Raw genomic sequence first — 9,459 nt, 5'->3', positions numbered from 1 at the left:
TAGAGCCATGGGAGCCGCAAGGATGGTGGGAATCAGCTGGATTCCAAACATCCCACTGCTTCTGACAGACAGGCATATCTTACAGCTTTAGTTTGGCTCAGCCCGAGGTGCGAACTCCTTGTCTGGTAAGTGGGGGTGATCACGCTTCCTCACTCCCACAGCTTGGCAGGTTTCCTGTGTACTGCTGCAAGGTATTCAACACATGGACTAATTATTTTTCATTGCCCTTAGCCAGGGGCTACAGCAAGGCTTGTGCTCCCAGCTGGCTGCAAAGCACTGCCCCCCAGACAGCAGCAGTGTTGCCCACATCCCTCCTGGGGCTGCTGCAGCTGCACTGCCAGGGCTGGGGGGACTGGCTGTGGTGGCCAAATCCAGGAATCCAGGAGTCCCTTACTTCAAACCTGCTTGGCTCCTCCCCTGCAGTGCAGCAGAGGAGGAGCTCCCTCTCCCATCAGCCAGAAGCTGATGCTCTCCTTAATGTGTTGTGTCATTTGGAATATTGCCACTCTGTCACCTCCCTGTGCTTGGCCAGCCTGAGACTGGTGGGGCAGATCTCAGTGTCATTCTAGGGGAGGCATGTGCTGATCCCAAGATTTCCTCTCCTTACAGGAACAACCTAAGGGTGAGCAGGAAGGACATGTAAATGGGGGTCCCAAACTATTTTAGGAACTAGGAACATAAATGCTTCCCACAAGACAATTGCATCAAGATATGAACATCCTTCACCCAGAGGAACTCTTTCTTTCACAGTGCCTGGCAAACCATGATGGGTAGGTCAGCAGGATGGAGGCTAAGTGGTCCGGAGGAGTCTCTTTGGATTGGGATGCATCCCTGCCTCTTTTTCTGCAGGCAACGCTACTCCGAATCTCAGGGAAACCATGCTCAAAGCTGACAGCTTGAAGTGGTGACACCACGATGGTGTTTTGCACAGTGCAAAAACACTCATGTCATGAGTTTCATGGACACCCAAGCCCTTGAAGTCATCGTGACCAAAGCAAGGCTGGGGATCATTGCGCAGCTGCCTCGGATTGCAGCAGACTGCTGGTTTCCAGGCAATGTGCAATGGCTCATGGATCTGCAGCCAGCTTATGAACCCTGGTTTGTCACTGCTCACTGGAGCAATGAAATAGCCAGGGTATTTCTGCTGCTTGAAGCCAGTGACAGTGTGCCAGACACCTCCCGTGCTGGAAGATCTCCATGGGTACAGCAGCAGTTCTGGCTGTTCCTGCTGCATAAACCTCCCATTGTCTCAGCCACTGAAATTGCTTCCTTAGCCAGAGAACAGCTCTCTGGCGGGGGCAGCACTGCATTAGCCAACTGAGCCCCAGTCATTTCACTGTGCAGAGCTTATTTTACAGGTGAATGTACCTGCCCACCTCCTGAAACTTCAGGAGGGATTAATTTAGAGATATAAAGTACTTTAGTCATGGTTTCAGTGCCAGGACCTGAGACAGAGCTGTTTGACTTAACGTTTACATTTTACACCAAAGCCATTGGTGCTGGGTGCCTGAAGAGAAAGGCCCGGACGGATGCTGGGTCTCCTCTACAGAGCCAGTTTGATTTGCTGCTGTCCCAGCAGCACAGCACAAGCACTGTCATTGTGCACAGAAGGACATGTCTCTGTAGGTGTTTGCACTCCACAGAGCCCACCTTTTTCCTCCTTTCTACTGGTCCGTTATGGCCTTTTCCTTGTTCATAGGTGCAATAAAATTTTGAGTTCTTAGGAGTATAACTACCTAAAAGAATAAGATTTAGTGCCTATTTGTTCAGTGCTGTTTGTGACTACTCTGTACTGGGATGGGCTTGGAGGAACCATCACCTTCCAAAATCTGTGCAGTTGTCTGTGTTGATAAGAAGCATCTTCCCCAGTACACACCATTTTAAGGCATGAGGTTGAAAAGGGCTCAGGAATTAGGTTCACAGGTCGTTTTGGGTTGTCAGTCATCATTTTTGCCCAGGGTGTGTGCTGGAGCATGGCCCACATGCTGCACACAGAGGAGAGATCCATGCAGGGCCCTTCTCTCTTTCTCAGGCTTCTGCAAGGCTCCTGCAGTGCTGGAAAGCTCTGAATAGTTGTTGACCCAGTACCAGGGCTGAGAAGGTTGCAGGCATATGGCAGTTTTGTTTCTGGGCACTGGTACATTGCAAACTGAAGCAAATAAGAGATGTGCTGAATTTGCAGTGTGTTTGAAGGGGCAGGAGGCCCATGGAGACCCAAGACCACTTTGTCTTGGCAGGGGAAGTCTCACTGTGGCAATATTGTCCCATTTTTCCTGGTGCTGTGTGCTGGGAGTGCAGCCACATTCGCTCTGAAGCCGCCCATATGTTCACACCATTTCCAAGCGTGACTGACAGTGAGCCAGTTCCCTCCAAGCATCCTGAGATATCCCAGACTAATTCATCCTTTGTACATAAATATTCTTCCTGTGACATTTGGGACATAAATTCTCAGCCTGGGGAAAGCCAGAGAAGGCACTGGGGTATGTGACACACCTTGACTAACTGCCTGTTACAATAGTTACAATACCTTCACAGCCTAAACAAGGTCCCAATGGCACCAGTGCTAGCCTGTCAGTGTCATCCAGAGATGGCCCAGTTGACATTTTGCCAAGGAAATTGGCCAAAACGGCTCATTTCAGGAGGATCAGAGCCTTGGGGGGGATGAAAACCAGTTCTTTTGGCTCAAGAGCAGATATATGAGCAGAGTGGAAAGCTTACACTTCTCATATTTGTTGAAATGTTTCTGCTTTTTTTTTTTTTTTTGTTAGTAACTGCACTTCAGAAATGCTCCAAGTATTTCATCTGTTGCTTCCAGAAAAAGGCATCTTTAAATGTTTGTTCCAAACCTTTCTTATCAAAAGGTTTCAATAACAACAGGGCAAAGGAAGAGTGTTTTTAATCAATTCCTTCTGAAAGTACTGAAGGGAACAAAATATTCCAGGGAGAAAGGAAATGGAACTTTTCCTTTTTACAAACCCAGTTCTGAACCCTAATTGTATTGTAGCCCACCCTAATCCCATATGTTTGGACTGCACAGTGTCCCTAGGCCTGGCAAGCCCTCAGCCTTTTCTGCAGAGATCAAGTCAGAAGGGCCAACAAAATATCCACATTCCCAAAGGAGAATCACCTGGCTCAGGATCTCACTCAGGGACCCAAAATGGTTGCCCAGAGAAAGGTATCACCCTCTTGAATTATGATTTCCATCCTGTTGGAGCAGGGATTATTTGCACTTTCAGAAGTTTTCTGCCACTTGAGTGAAGCTCTCAGCAGCCAGGCACAGCCCAGCAAGTCTGCAAGTGCTTCAAGTGATGCCTAAGATTTTAAGCTTTTAATATTTTTAATATATTTGTAGCTTTGTAGATTGCTAAAGCATGGCTGTAGCTTCTAGTAGTTTTCCTCACTTTCTTCCCTACATTTAGGAACAATAGGCTAACTTTATAAACCTAAATATTGTGTAGTCTTATTTCAAGAAGAGAACAAACTACAAGGACGTTCTGTTTTCCAACCAGAATCTGGACCAGACAAAAGTGGGGCAAAAGAAAGCTCTGGACTGCTTCCAGTGGACACCCCAGGAATTATTACCTAATCAACTAACCTTTTAAATGGACAGTATATGATAAGTATACTAATTGACTAACCTTATAAAAATTGTACAATTACTATACCATGTGTGATTTTTGCCATATAGTGTACTTGCAAGCTTTCAAGTAAAGGTTTGCTTTTATATTCACTCTAACATTATTGGAAAGATCTCTTCTATTTTCCAGGCACCTCCACCCCTTCCCTTCACACAGGTACTAATTATTGTTGAACTAGTCCTTTAATATTTAATTGCCACCTCGACTCCCCTTTTCATCTCCTCCCTTCCCAGGCACCTCTGAGCCTCGTGCAGGCTGGTCCTTCCTGTGTTTGTGCTCCCAATCAGCTGCACACCTTGACCCTCTGCACAAGCAAAGCCAGTCTTCCTGCTGAGCCCAGTCAGAATCCATGCAGCATCCGTGTGAAGTGGCGCCGCTGGAGCCCAGGGAGATTCTTCAGTCCAGCTCAAACCCTGGAGCCAAGGTTGGTCTCTGGAGCTTGCTTTTGAGTTCTGCTGGCAAAGGGAAATGAGATGGTTTGTTAGGCTTTAATGGAGTTTGGCTGGGATGAGAGGCCCCGAATTTGCCACTTTTTTCTTCATGCATCAGACTCAAAGTGGGTCACTATAATTCATGTAGCCCCAAAGCAGCCATAGATAGAATAATTGTGAGATTTGGAGTTCACAAAGGGCATGTGACCACGTCAAGAGCAAGCTGGCTCCTGGCTGCTCATTTGCAGCTTGTGAGCCTAGGCCACTGGGCTGTCCGTGTCCTCCTGGATCTGGGCTGAAGCCATGGGCTGGAATGGGCAGCCTCCCTGGGCCCCTGCTGATGACAGGGCAAACAAGTTGCTGTCTGCAGCATTCCATGCTGTCCCCAAGGACTACATTTCCATAAAAGATGAAAAAACCTGCCTGACTGGCTGTCCCGGCCACTTTCCACATCCTCACACCCTCCCAAGGCTGGGTCCTGTGTCCTACATCTGAAGGCTGGGTAGTGAACAAGGTCAGCAAACCTGTATTTGTCCCTGCTAAGTGTGTCTGCCAGTGAGAAAAACTAAGTGGACAGATTAATTTTTCATTTGCTCAGCCTATGACCACTTCAGAGGTCTTATACTGGAATGACAAGTTTTCAGGAACAGAAAATATTGGGAGAGCTGACAAGATCATGGGTTTTTCACGGTGTCATTAAACACAGGTATGCACAGAACTCACCCACAGGACTTGAGGCAGGACCCTGCAGGCTGCAATGATGCACAGGGAAGGGGAAAAGAGGGGATGTCTTGTTCCAAATGGGAAGAGGGCTGCTCTGCACACCCTGAGATGTTTCTGTGCTGTGCCGTGATTGGTATGCCTGTGGAAGTACCAACAGGCAGCTATGATCCTTACTGCTTTTAAGCAGGACCAAGCTGCCATTACATCCTTTAACTGTCTTTGGTAGTTTTAATTTTGATTCATTTCAAAACAAATGTCTCAGCAGCTCTTTGATCCCCATGAGTCTCTCCAGCTAAAGCCCATTTAAGGTTCCTGCCTTCTTCCCAGTCTAGGAAATATGCTGACCTTTCTCCTGGCTGGAGGAAAGACCTCAACCCCTTTTTAATCCTGCAGTGCAGCTGCTTGAAGGACCAGAGCTGGGGGAGGCAAGGGAGGCAAGAGGAATTGCCTTATTGTGTGTTTGGTAGGAAGTATGCCTCCAGGCCTCCCGGAACTCTTCTTTGATACACTGTGTTCCCATCCCTGCCTCTGTCCAAGGCCTGGAGAAGGATTGCTAGTTCAGCTCAGGAGCCTCGGGCAGCACATCGCTGCACACAGCCGTGCCTTGAGACTCGGCCCTGTGCCTTATCTGCAGTCCTGACACATAATACAGAAACAGCCTCCCACAGCATCCAGACTTCAGCTCCTTCAGTGGGCTTTTGGCAGCTGCCTCCCAGATCCTCCCAGCAGTTCCCGAGTGCCATCTGTTGACTCGATAGCGGTCATGCAAAAAATGGAGAGGAGCCAGGATAAGGCTGGGTGAAGTGCACTTGGGAAAAGTGGCAGCATGGGACTGAGTGGCTCTGGAGGAGTTTCACAGAGAGCAAAAGGAAAAGGAGAGAGGATTTCAAGCTAAAGGAGTTCCTGCTGGTGGAAGGGCTGATGAAGGGATGCCAGGAATACTTCTCAGGGCAGGCAAGTTTGCATTTTTTGGAGAATCAGATTCTTTCCTTCAGTCTTTGTGTAAGGCAGAGAGACAGAGTCTTACCGATAAAATGTGGGGCAAAACTTTGTGCCAGATGCTGAGTGCTGTCCTGGAGCAGGGAGATGGCAGACTCCTGCCAGGGATGGTTCTTTGTGCCAAAACTGAAAGGCCTTGCAGCACACAATAAGAGAAAGGGACTATTTCACTGTCACAAGCACAAAATGGAGAGGTCATTGCCCTGCTTTCCTTCCTTGGCCCCAGAAAAATCTCCAGCAAACTTGGGCCCAAGTGGAGAGTGAGGGCTCCAAGGAGGCAGCTGGAGGCTGTGCTTAAGGACAGTCAGCTGAGCCCCTGTGCAAAGCAGCCACAGCAGGGCAATGCAGAAAAGACCCCTTTATATCCTTTTGATTCCTCCAGCTTCCAGGCTTTCCTGAAGGAAGCTGCTGTCCACCCCAGCGACTTCTTCAGGGGCAGCCTAAGATTAGCAAGAGCTGACAGATCCATGAAGCAGAAACCACAGAGCCAACCTGGGTACACTTCATGTGCCCACTGTGCTGAGCAGTTTCAGAGATGGCACCAGCCAGAGCACAAGAGAGCCCAGAATTAGACCATCCCAGCAGGTCTTCTGGGATTTGAAAGAATAAAGAGATTAACTCTAGGTGTGGTGTACAAATTGCTGAGTGAGCAATGAGGCTGGTTTCTCCAGATGTCCTTCCTGTTGCACATGGATGCAGGATACACTTGCTGTCTGAAGGACTCTGTCAAGCTGCTGCATGGGGGAAGCACTGCCACCAACGGCTGGAGAGAGCCGGATTGGTGTCCTGCAGCCACCCAGGTGGGAGTGTTGGTGTGAACAGGATTCAGTGTGTCCTGAAGTCCTGCAGGGCTCCGAAAATGTCATGCATCCAGCACACCCCGCTCACTAGAGCAGGAGAATAGGAACCTTCTCTGGTTCCTCTCCTTCCCAAAAGCAAACCTCTGGGTATTGGAATCCCTGGTGCCTGGATGATGGTCCAGAAGGATTGGCCATAGCTTGATGTAGGCACAGACCTCATTGGAAGGCAGTGCCAGTTTTGGGATTGACACTGCACTTTAGAGAAATTCAGGGGTTTTGACAGCTTTTTACTGGGGACAGCTGTGGTGTTACTGCAGCCCTTTCTGACCACAGTGCTGGGAATAATTAAATGTACATGCATATTCATAATCCCATAAATCTTGGCACATTCATAGGATTCTGTTTTCTCCTCTGACTGTCCCAAGGGCACCGGCAGGTCCCCAAACCAGCCTGTTTTGCCTCACTGCTGCAGCTGTAGAAGCTGCTTCCTTGACTGGGCCCTTTTGCCCATGGGTTTCTGTGTCTGCAGTGTTTACTGAGGATTCCCATTGATCTTGGATGATGATGCAGAAGTAGGTGCCTGTCATTTATACCACTCAGACATGGTAAAGGACAGCTGAGACATGCCAGCTCTTTGTATTGAGGTCAGGAGCAGCTGAGACTGCCCTGGAGGGAAATGCAGCTCTCCAGCGACATCAGCAAAGGCAAAGGTATTTTAGGGATCTTCACCCCTGGTTCATGGCACTGCTCATTGCTGGAAGAGCTTTGTCACACGGCCAGGAATGGCAGGAACATAGGATGCCATGGCTGTGAGGTCTGGGGAAGTCTGGAGAAACTCCTTGTGAGCCGTTGGCTTAAGCCTTGATAATTTGAGCATGACATGGGCAGCACAACAGACCCAGCTGCATGTGGTGTTCACCCAGCACTGCACACAGAACCTGGCCTTGAAGATTGGTGTAATGGTTTCTGTTTTAACCTGAACCTCAGCATCAACATAACCTGCAGTGTCCTTGAGGCAAGAGACATGACCACCTCACAAAGAGGATAATGCACAGGATAATGCACTGGGGTCCCTCACCCCAAAAGGCCACACAAGGACTTGCACTTCCTTCAGGGTGGCCTTTCAGTGGCTGTCACTTTGTTTTCTTACCTTTCCTGGCTGCCAGCAGGCACAGGGAGCAAATAAACCATACTGCACTGCAGGAGGGGTGCTGGGGGGACACATTTTTGGTGCTGGGCTTCACATCCCTGGCCAGGGCAAGTTGTGATGGCTGGTCAGGACAAGGTGCCTCCCAGGAGGCAGATAACAAACAGAAACGCAGGCAGTGCTGGATGGTGCCTATGCTGATGAGGGCTTCAGTGTTTCCATGAACACTGACTCCCTGACTCAACCCAGTCCTGGGTGATCTTGTCCCTGTGGCCTCCAGCCCAGCTAAAAATGGGCTATCACTCTGCCCTCAAAAGAGAGTGTGCCAGCTTGGAAAACCAAGGCAGTGCCGTCCCACAGCTCCCCTCCGTTCCCAGGTCAAGGTAAAGCTCCACATGACTCTGCATCTCCTGCACAGCTGTGTCCACTACAAACGTCTTGACGAGCACTTGGGCTCCAGCAAAGCTCTTTTTCCCGATTTTCTGCCCAAGGCTGAGTCTTCATTTCCTTCATCAAGCCTGAATCCAGAAACACTGCCTTGGAAATGGTTTCAATTTCCTTTCATCATTGAGTACCTACTAATTAATATAGGTCAGTTTGTCCCTCCAAGAGCTTTTACTAAGCTGTGCTTCCAGCTCCTCAGTGCCTTAGCTGTGATGTCCAAGTCGTGTGCAAAGAAGGGACCAAATTCTGAGTTCTGCAAAGTCTTTGGCAGATTTCCCTTCAACTACTCCAGGTTTCAGGTCGGTTTTCTCAGATTTTGTGAGGAGTTGAACTGCTTAAACGTTTAGAGTGGACAGTGGGCAGCAGTGGACCAGCTTGGTTTTTTTAACATATGAACATAGAAGGGCCCACATTAATGGGGGGCTGTGCATCAGTCCTTGGGCAACAAAACATTCCCTGGTGTACTTCCATCTCCTGTTTGCTTCACACTCGATCTGTATCCCTCAGGATGGAGGGAGAGGGCAGCCAATCTGTGCTGAGGGAGAATGTAGCACATGGCCAGGACACATGGCTGAGGTTTGTTCAGCCTGGAGGAGACTCATTGGGGTCTGCAGCTTCCTCACAAGGGGCAGTGGGGGGCAGCTCCAATCTCTGATCTCTGTGACCAGGAGCAGGAGCCAAGGGAACAGCTGGAGCTGTGTCATGGGAGGGTTAGGCTAGATACCAGGAAAAGTTTCTTTCCCCCGGAGGGTGGTCAGGCACTGAGCAAGCTCCCCAGGGAGTGGGCACAGCCCCAAAGCTGCCAGAACTCCAGAAGGGTTTGAACAATGCTCTCAAACACAGGGTGGGATTGTTGTAGTGTCTGGGCAGAGGCAGGAGTTGGGCTGGATGATCCTGTGGGTTCCTTCCAACTCAGGATATCCTATGGTGAGGTAAGGGTTCATGTGGTGACTCAAGATGCAGCAGCTGAATGCTGTTCCCTCAAAGCCCCGTTGCTACTTGTGACTCTCCTGAGGCTTGTTTTGGCAGCTTTCAGACAGGGACTTATAGGAGTCCCTCTGCTTTGGCTGTGTGCTTCCTGCTAGTCCTGCTGCCAGCTGGTGATGCCCACCCCACAGCACTCTTCTGTTCCTTCCTGAAAGAAAGGCCCACTTTAACAGTGGGGAAATCATTCCCAGAGAATACTGAAATTAAACAGAAAAAGGCAAATCTGCCCCATGTTTTCCCAGGCAGGCTCGTGCACACACTCACACTCACAAGACATGCAGGACCCCAGA

The sequence above is a fragment of the Agelaius phoeniceus genome, chromosome 6, assembly GCF_051311805.1.
Source record: "Agelaius phoeniceus isolate bAgePho1 chromosome 6, bAgePho1.hap1, whole genome shotgun sequence".
Taxonomy (NCBI): Eukaryota; Metazoa; Chordata; class Aves; order Passeriformes; family Icteridae; genus Agelaius; species Agelaius phoeniceus.
The sequence above is the reverse complement of the archived record's forward strand: the minus strand, read 5'-3'. Positions refer to the sequence as shown.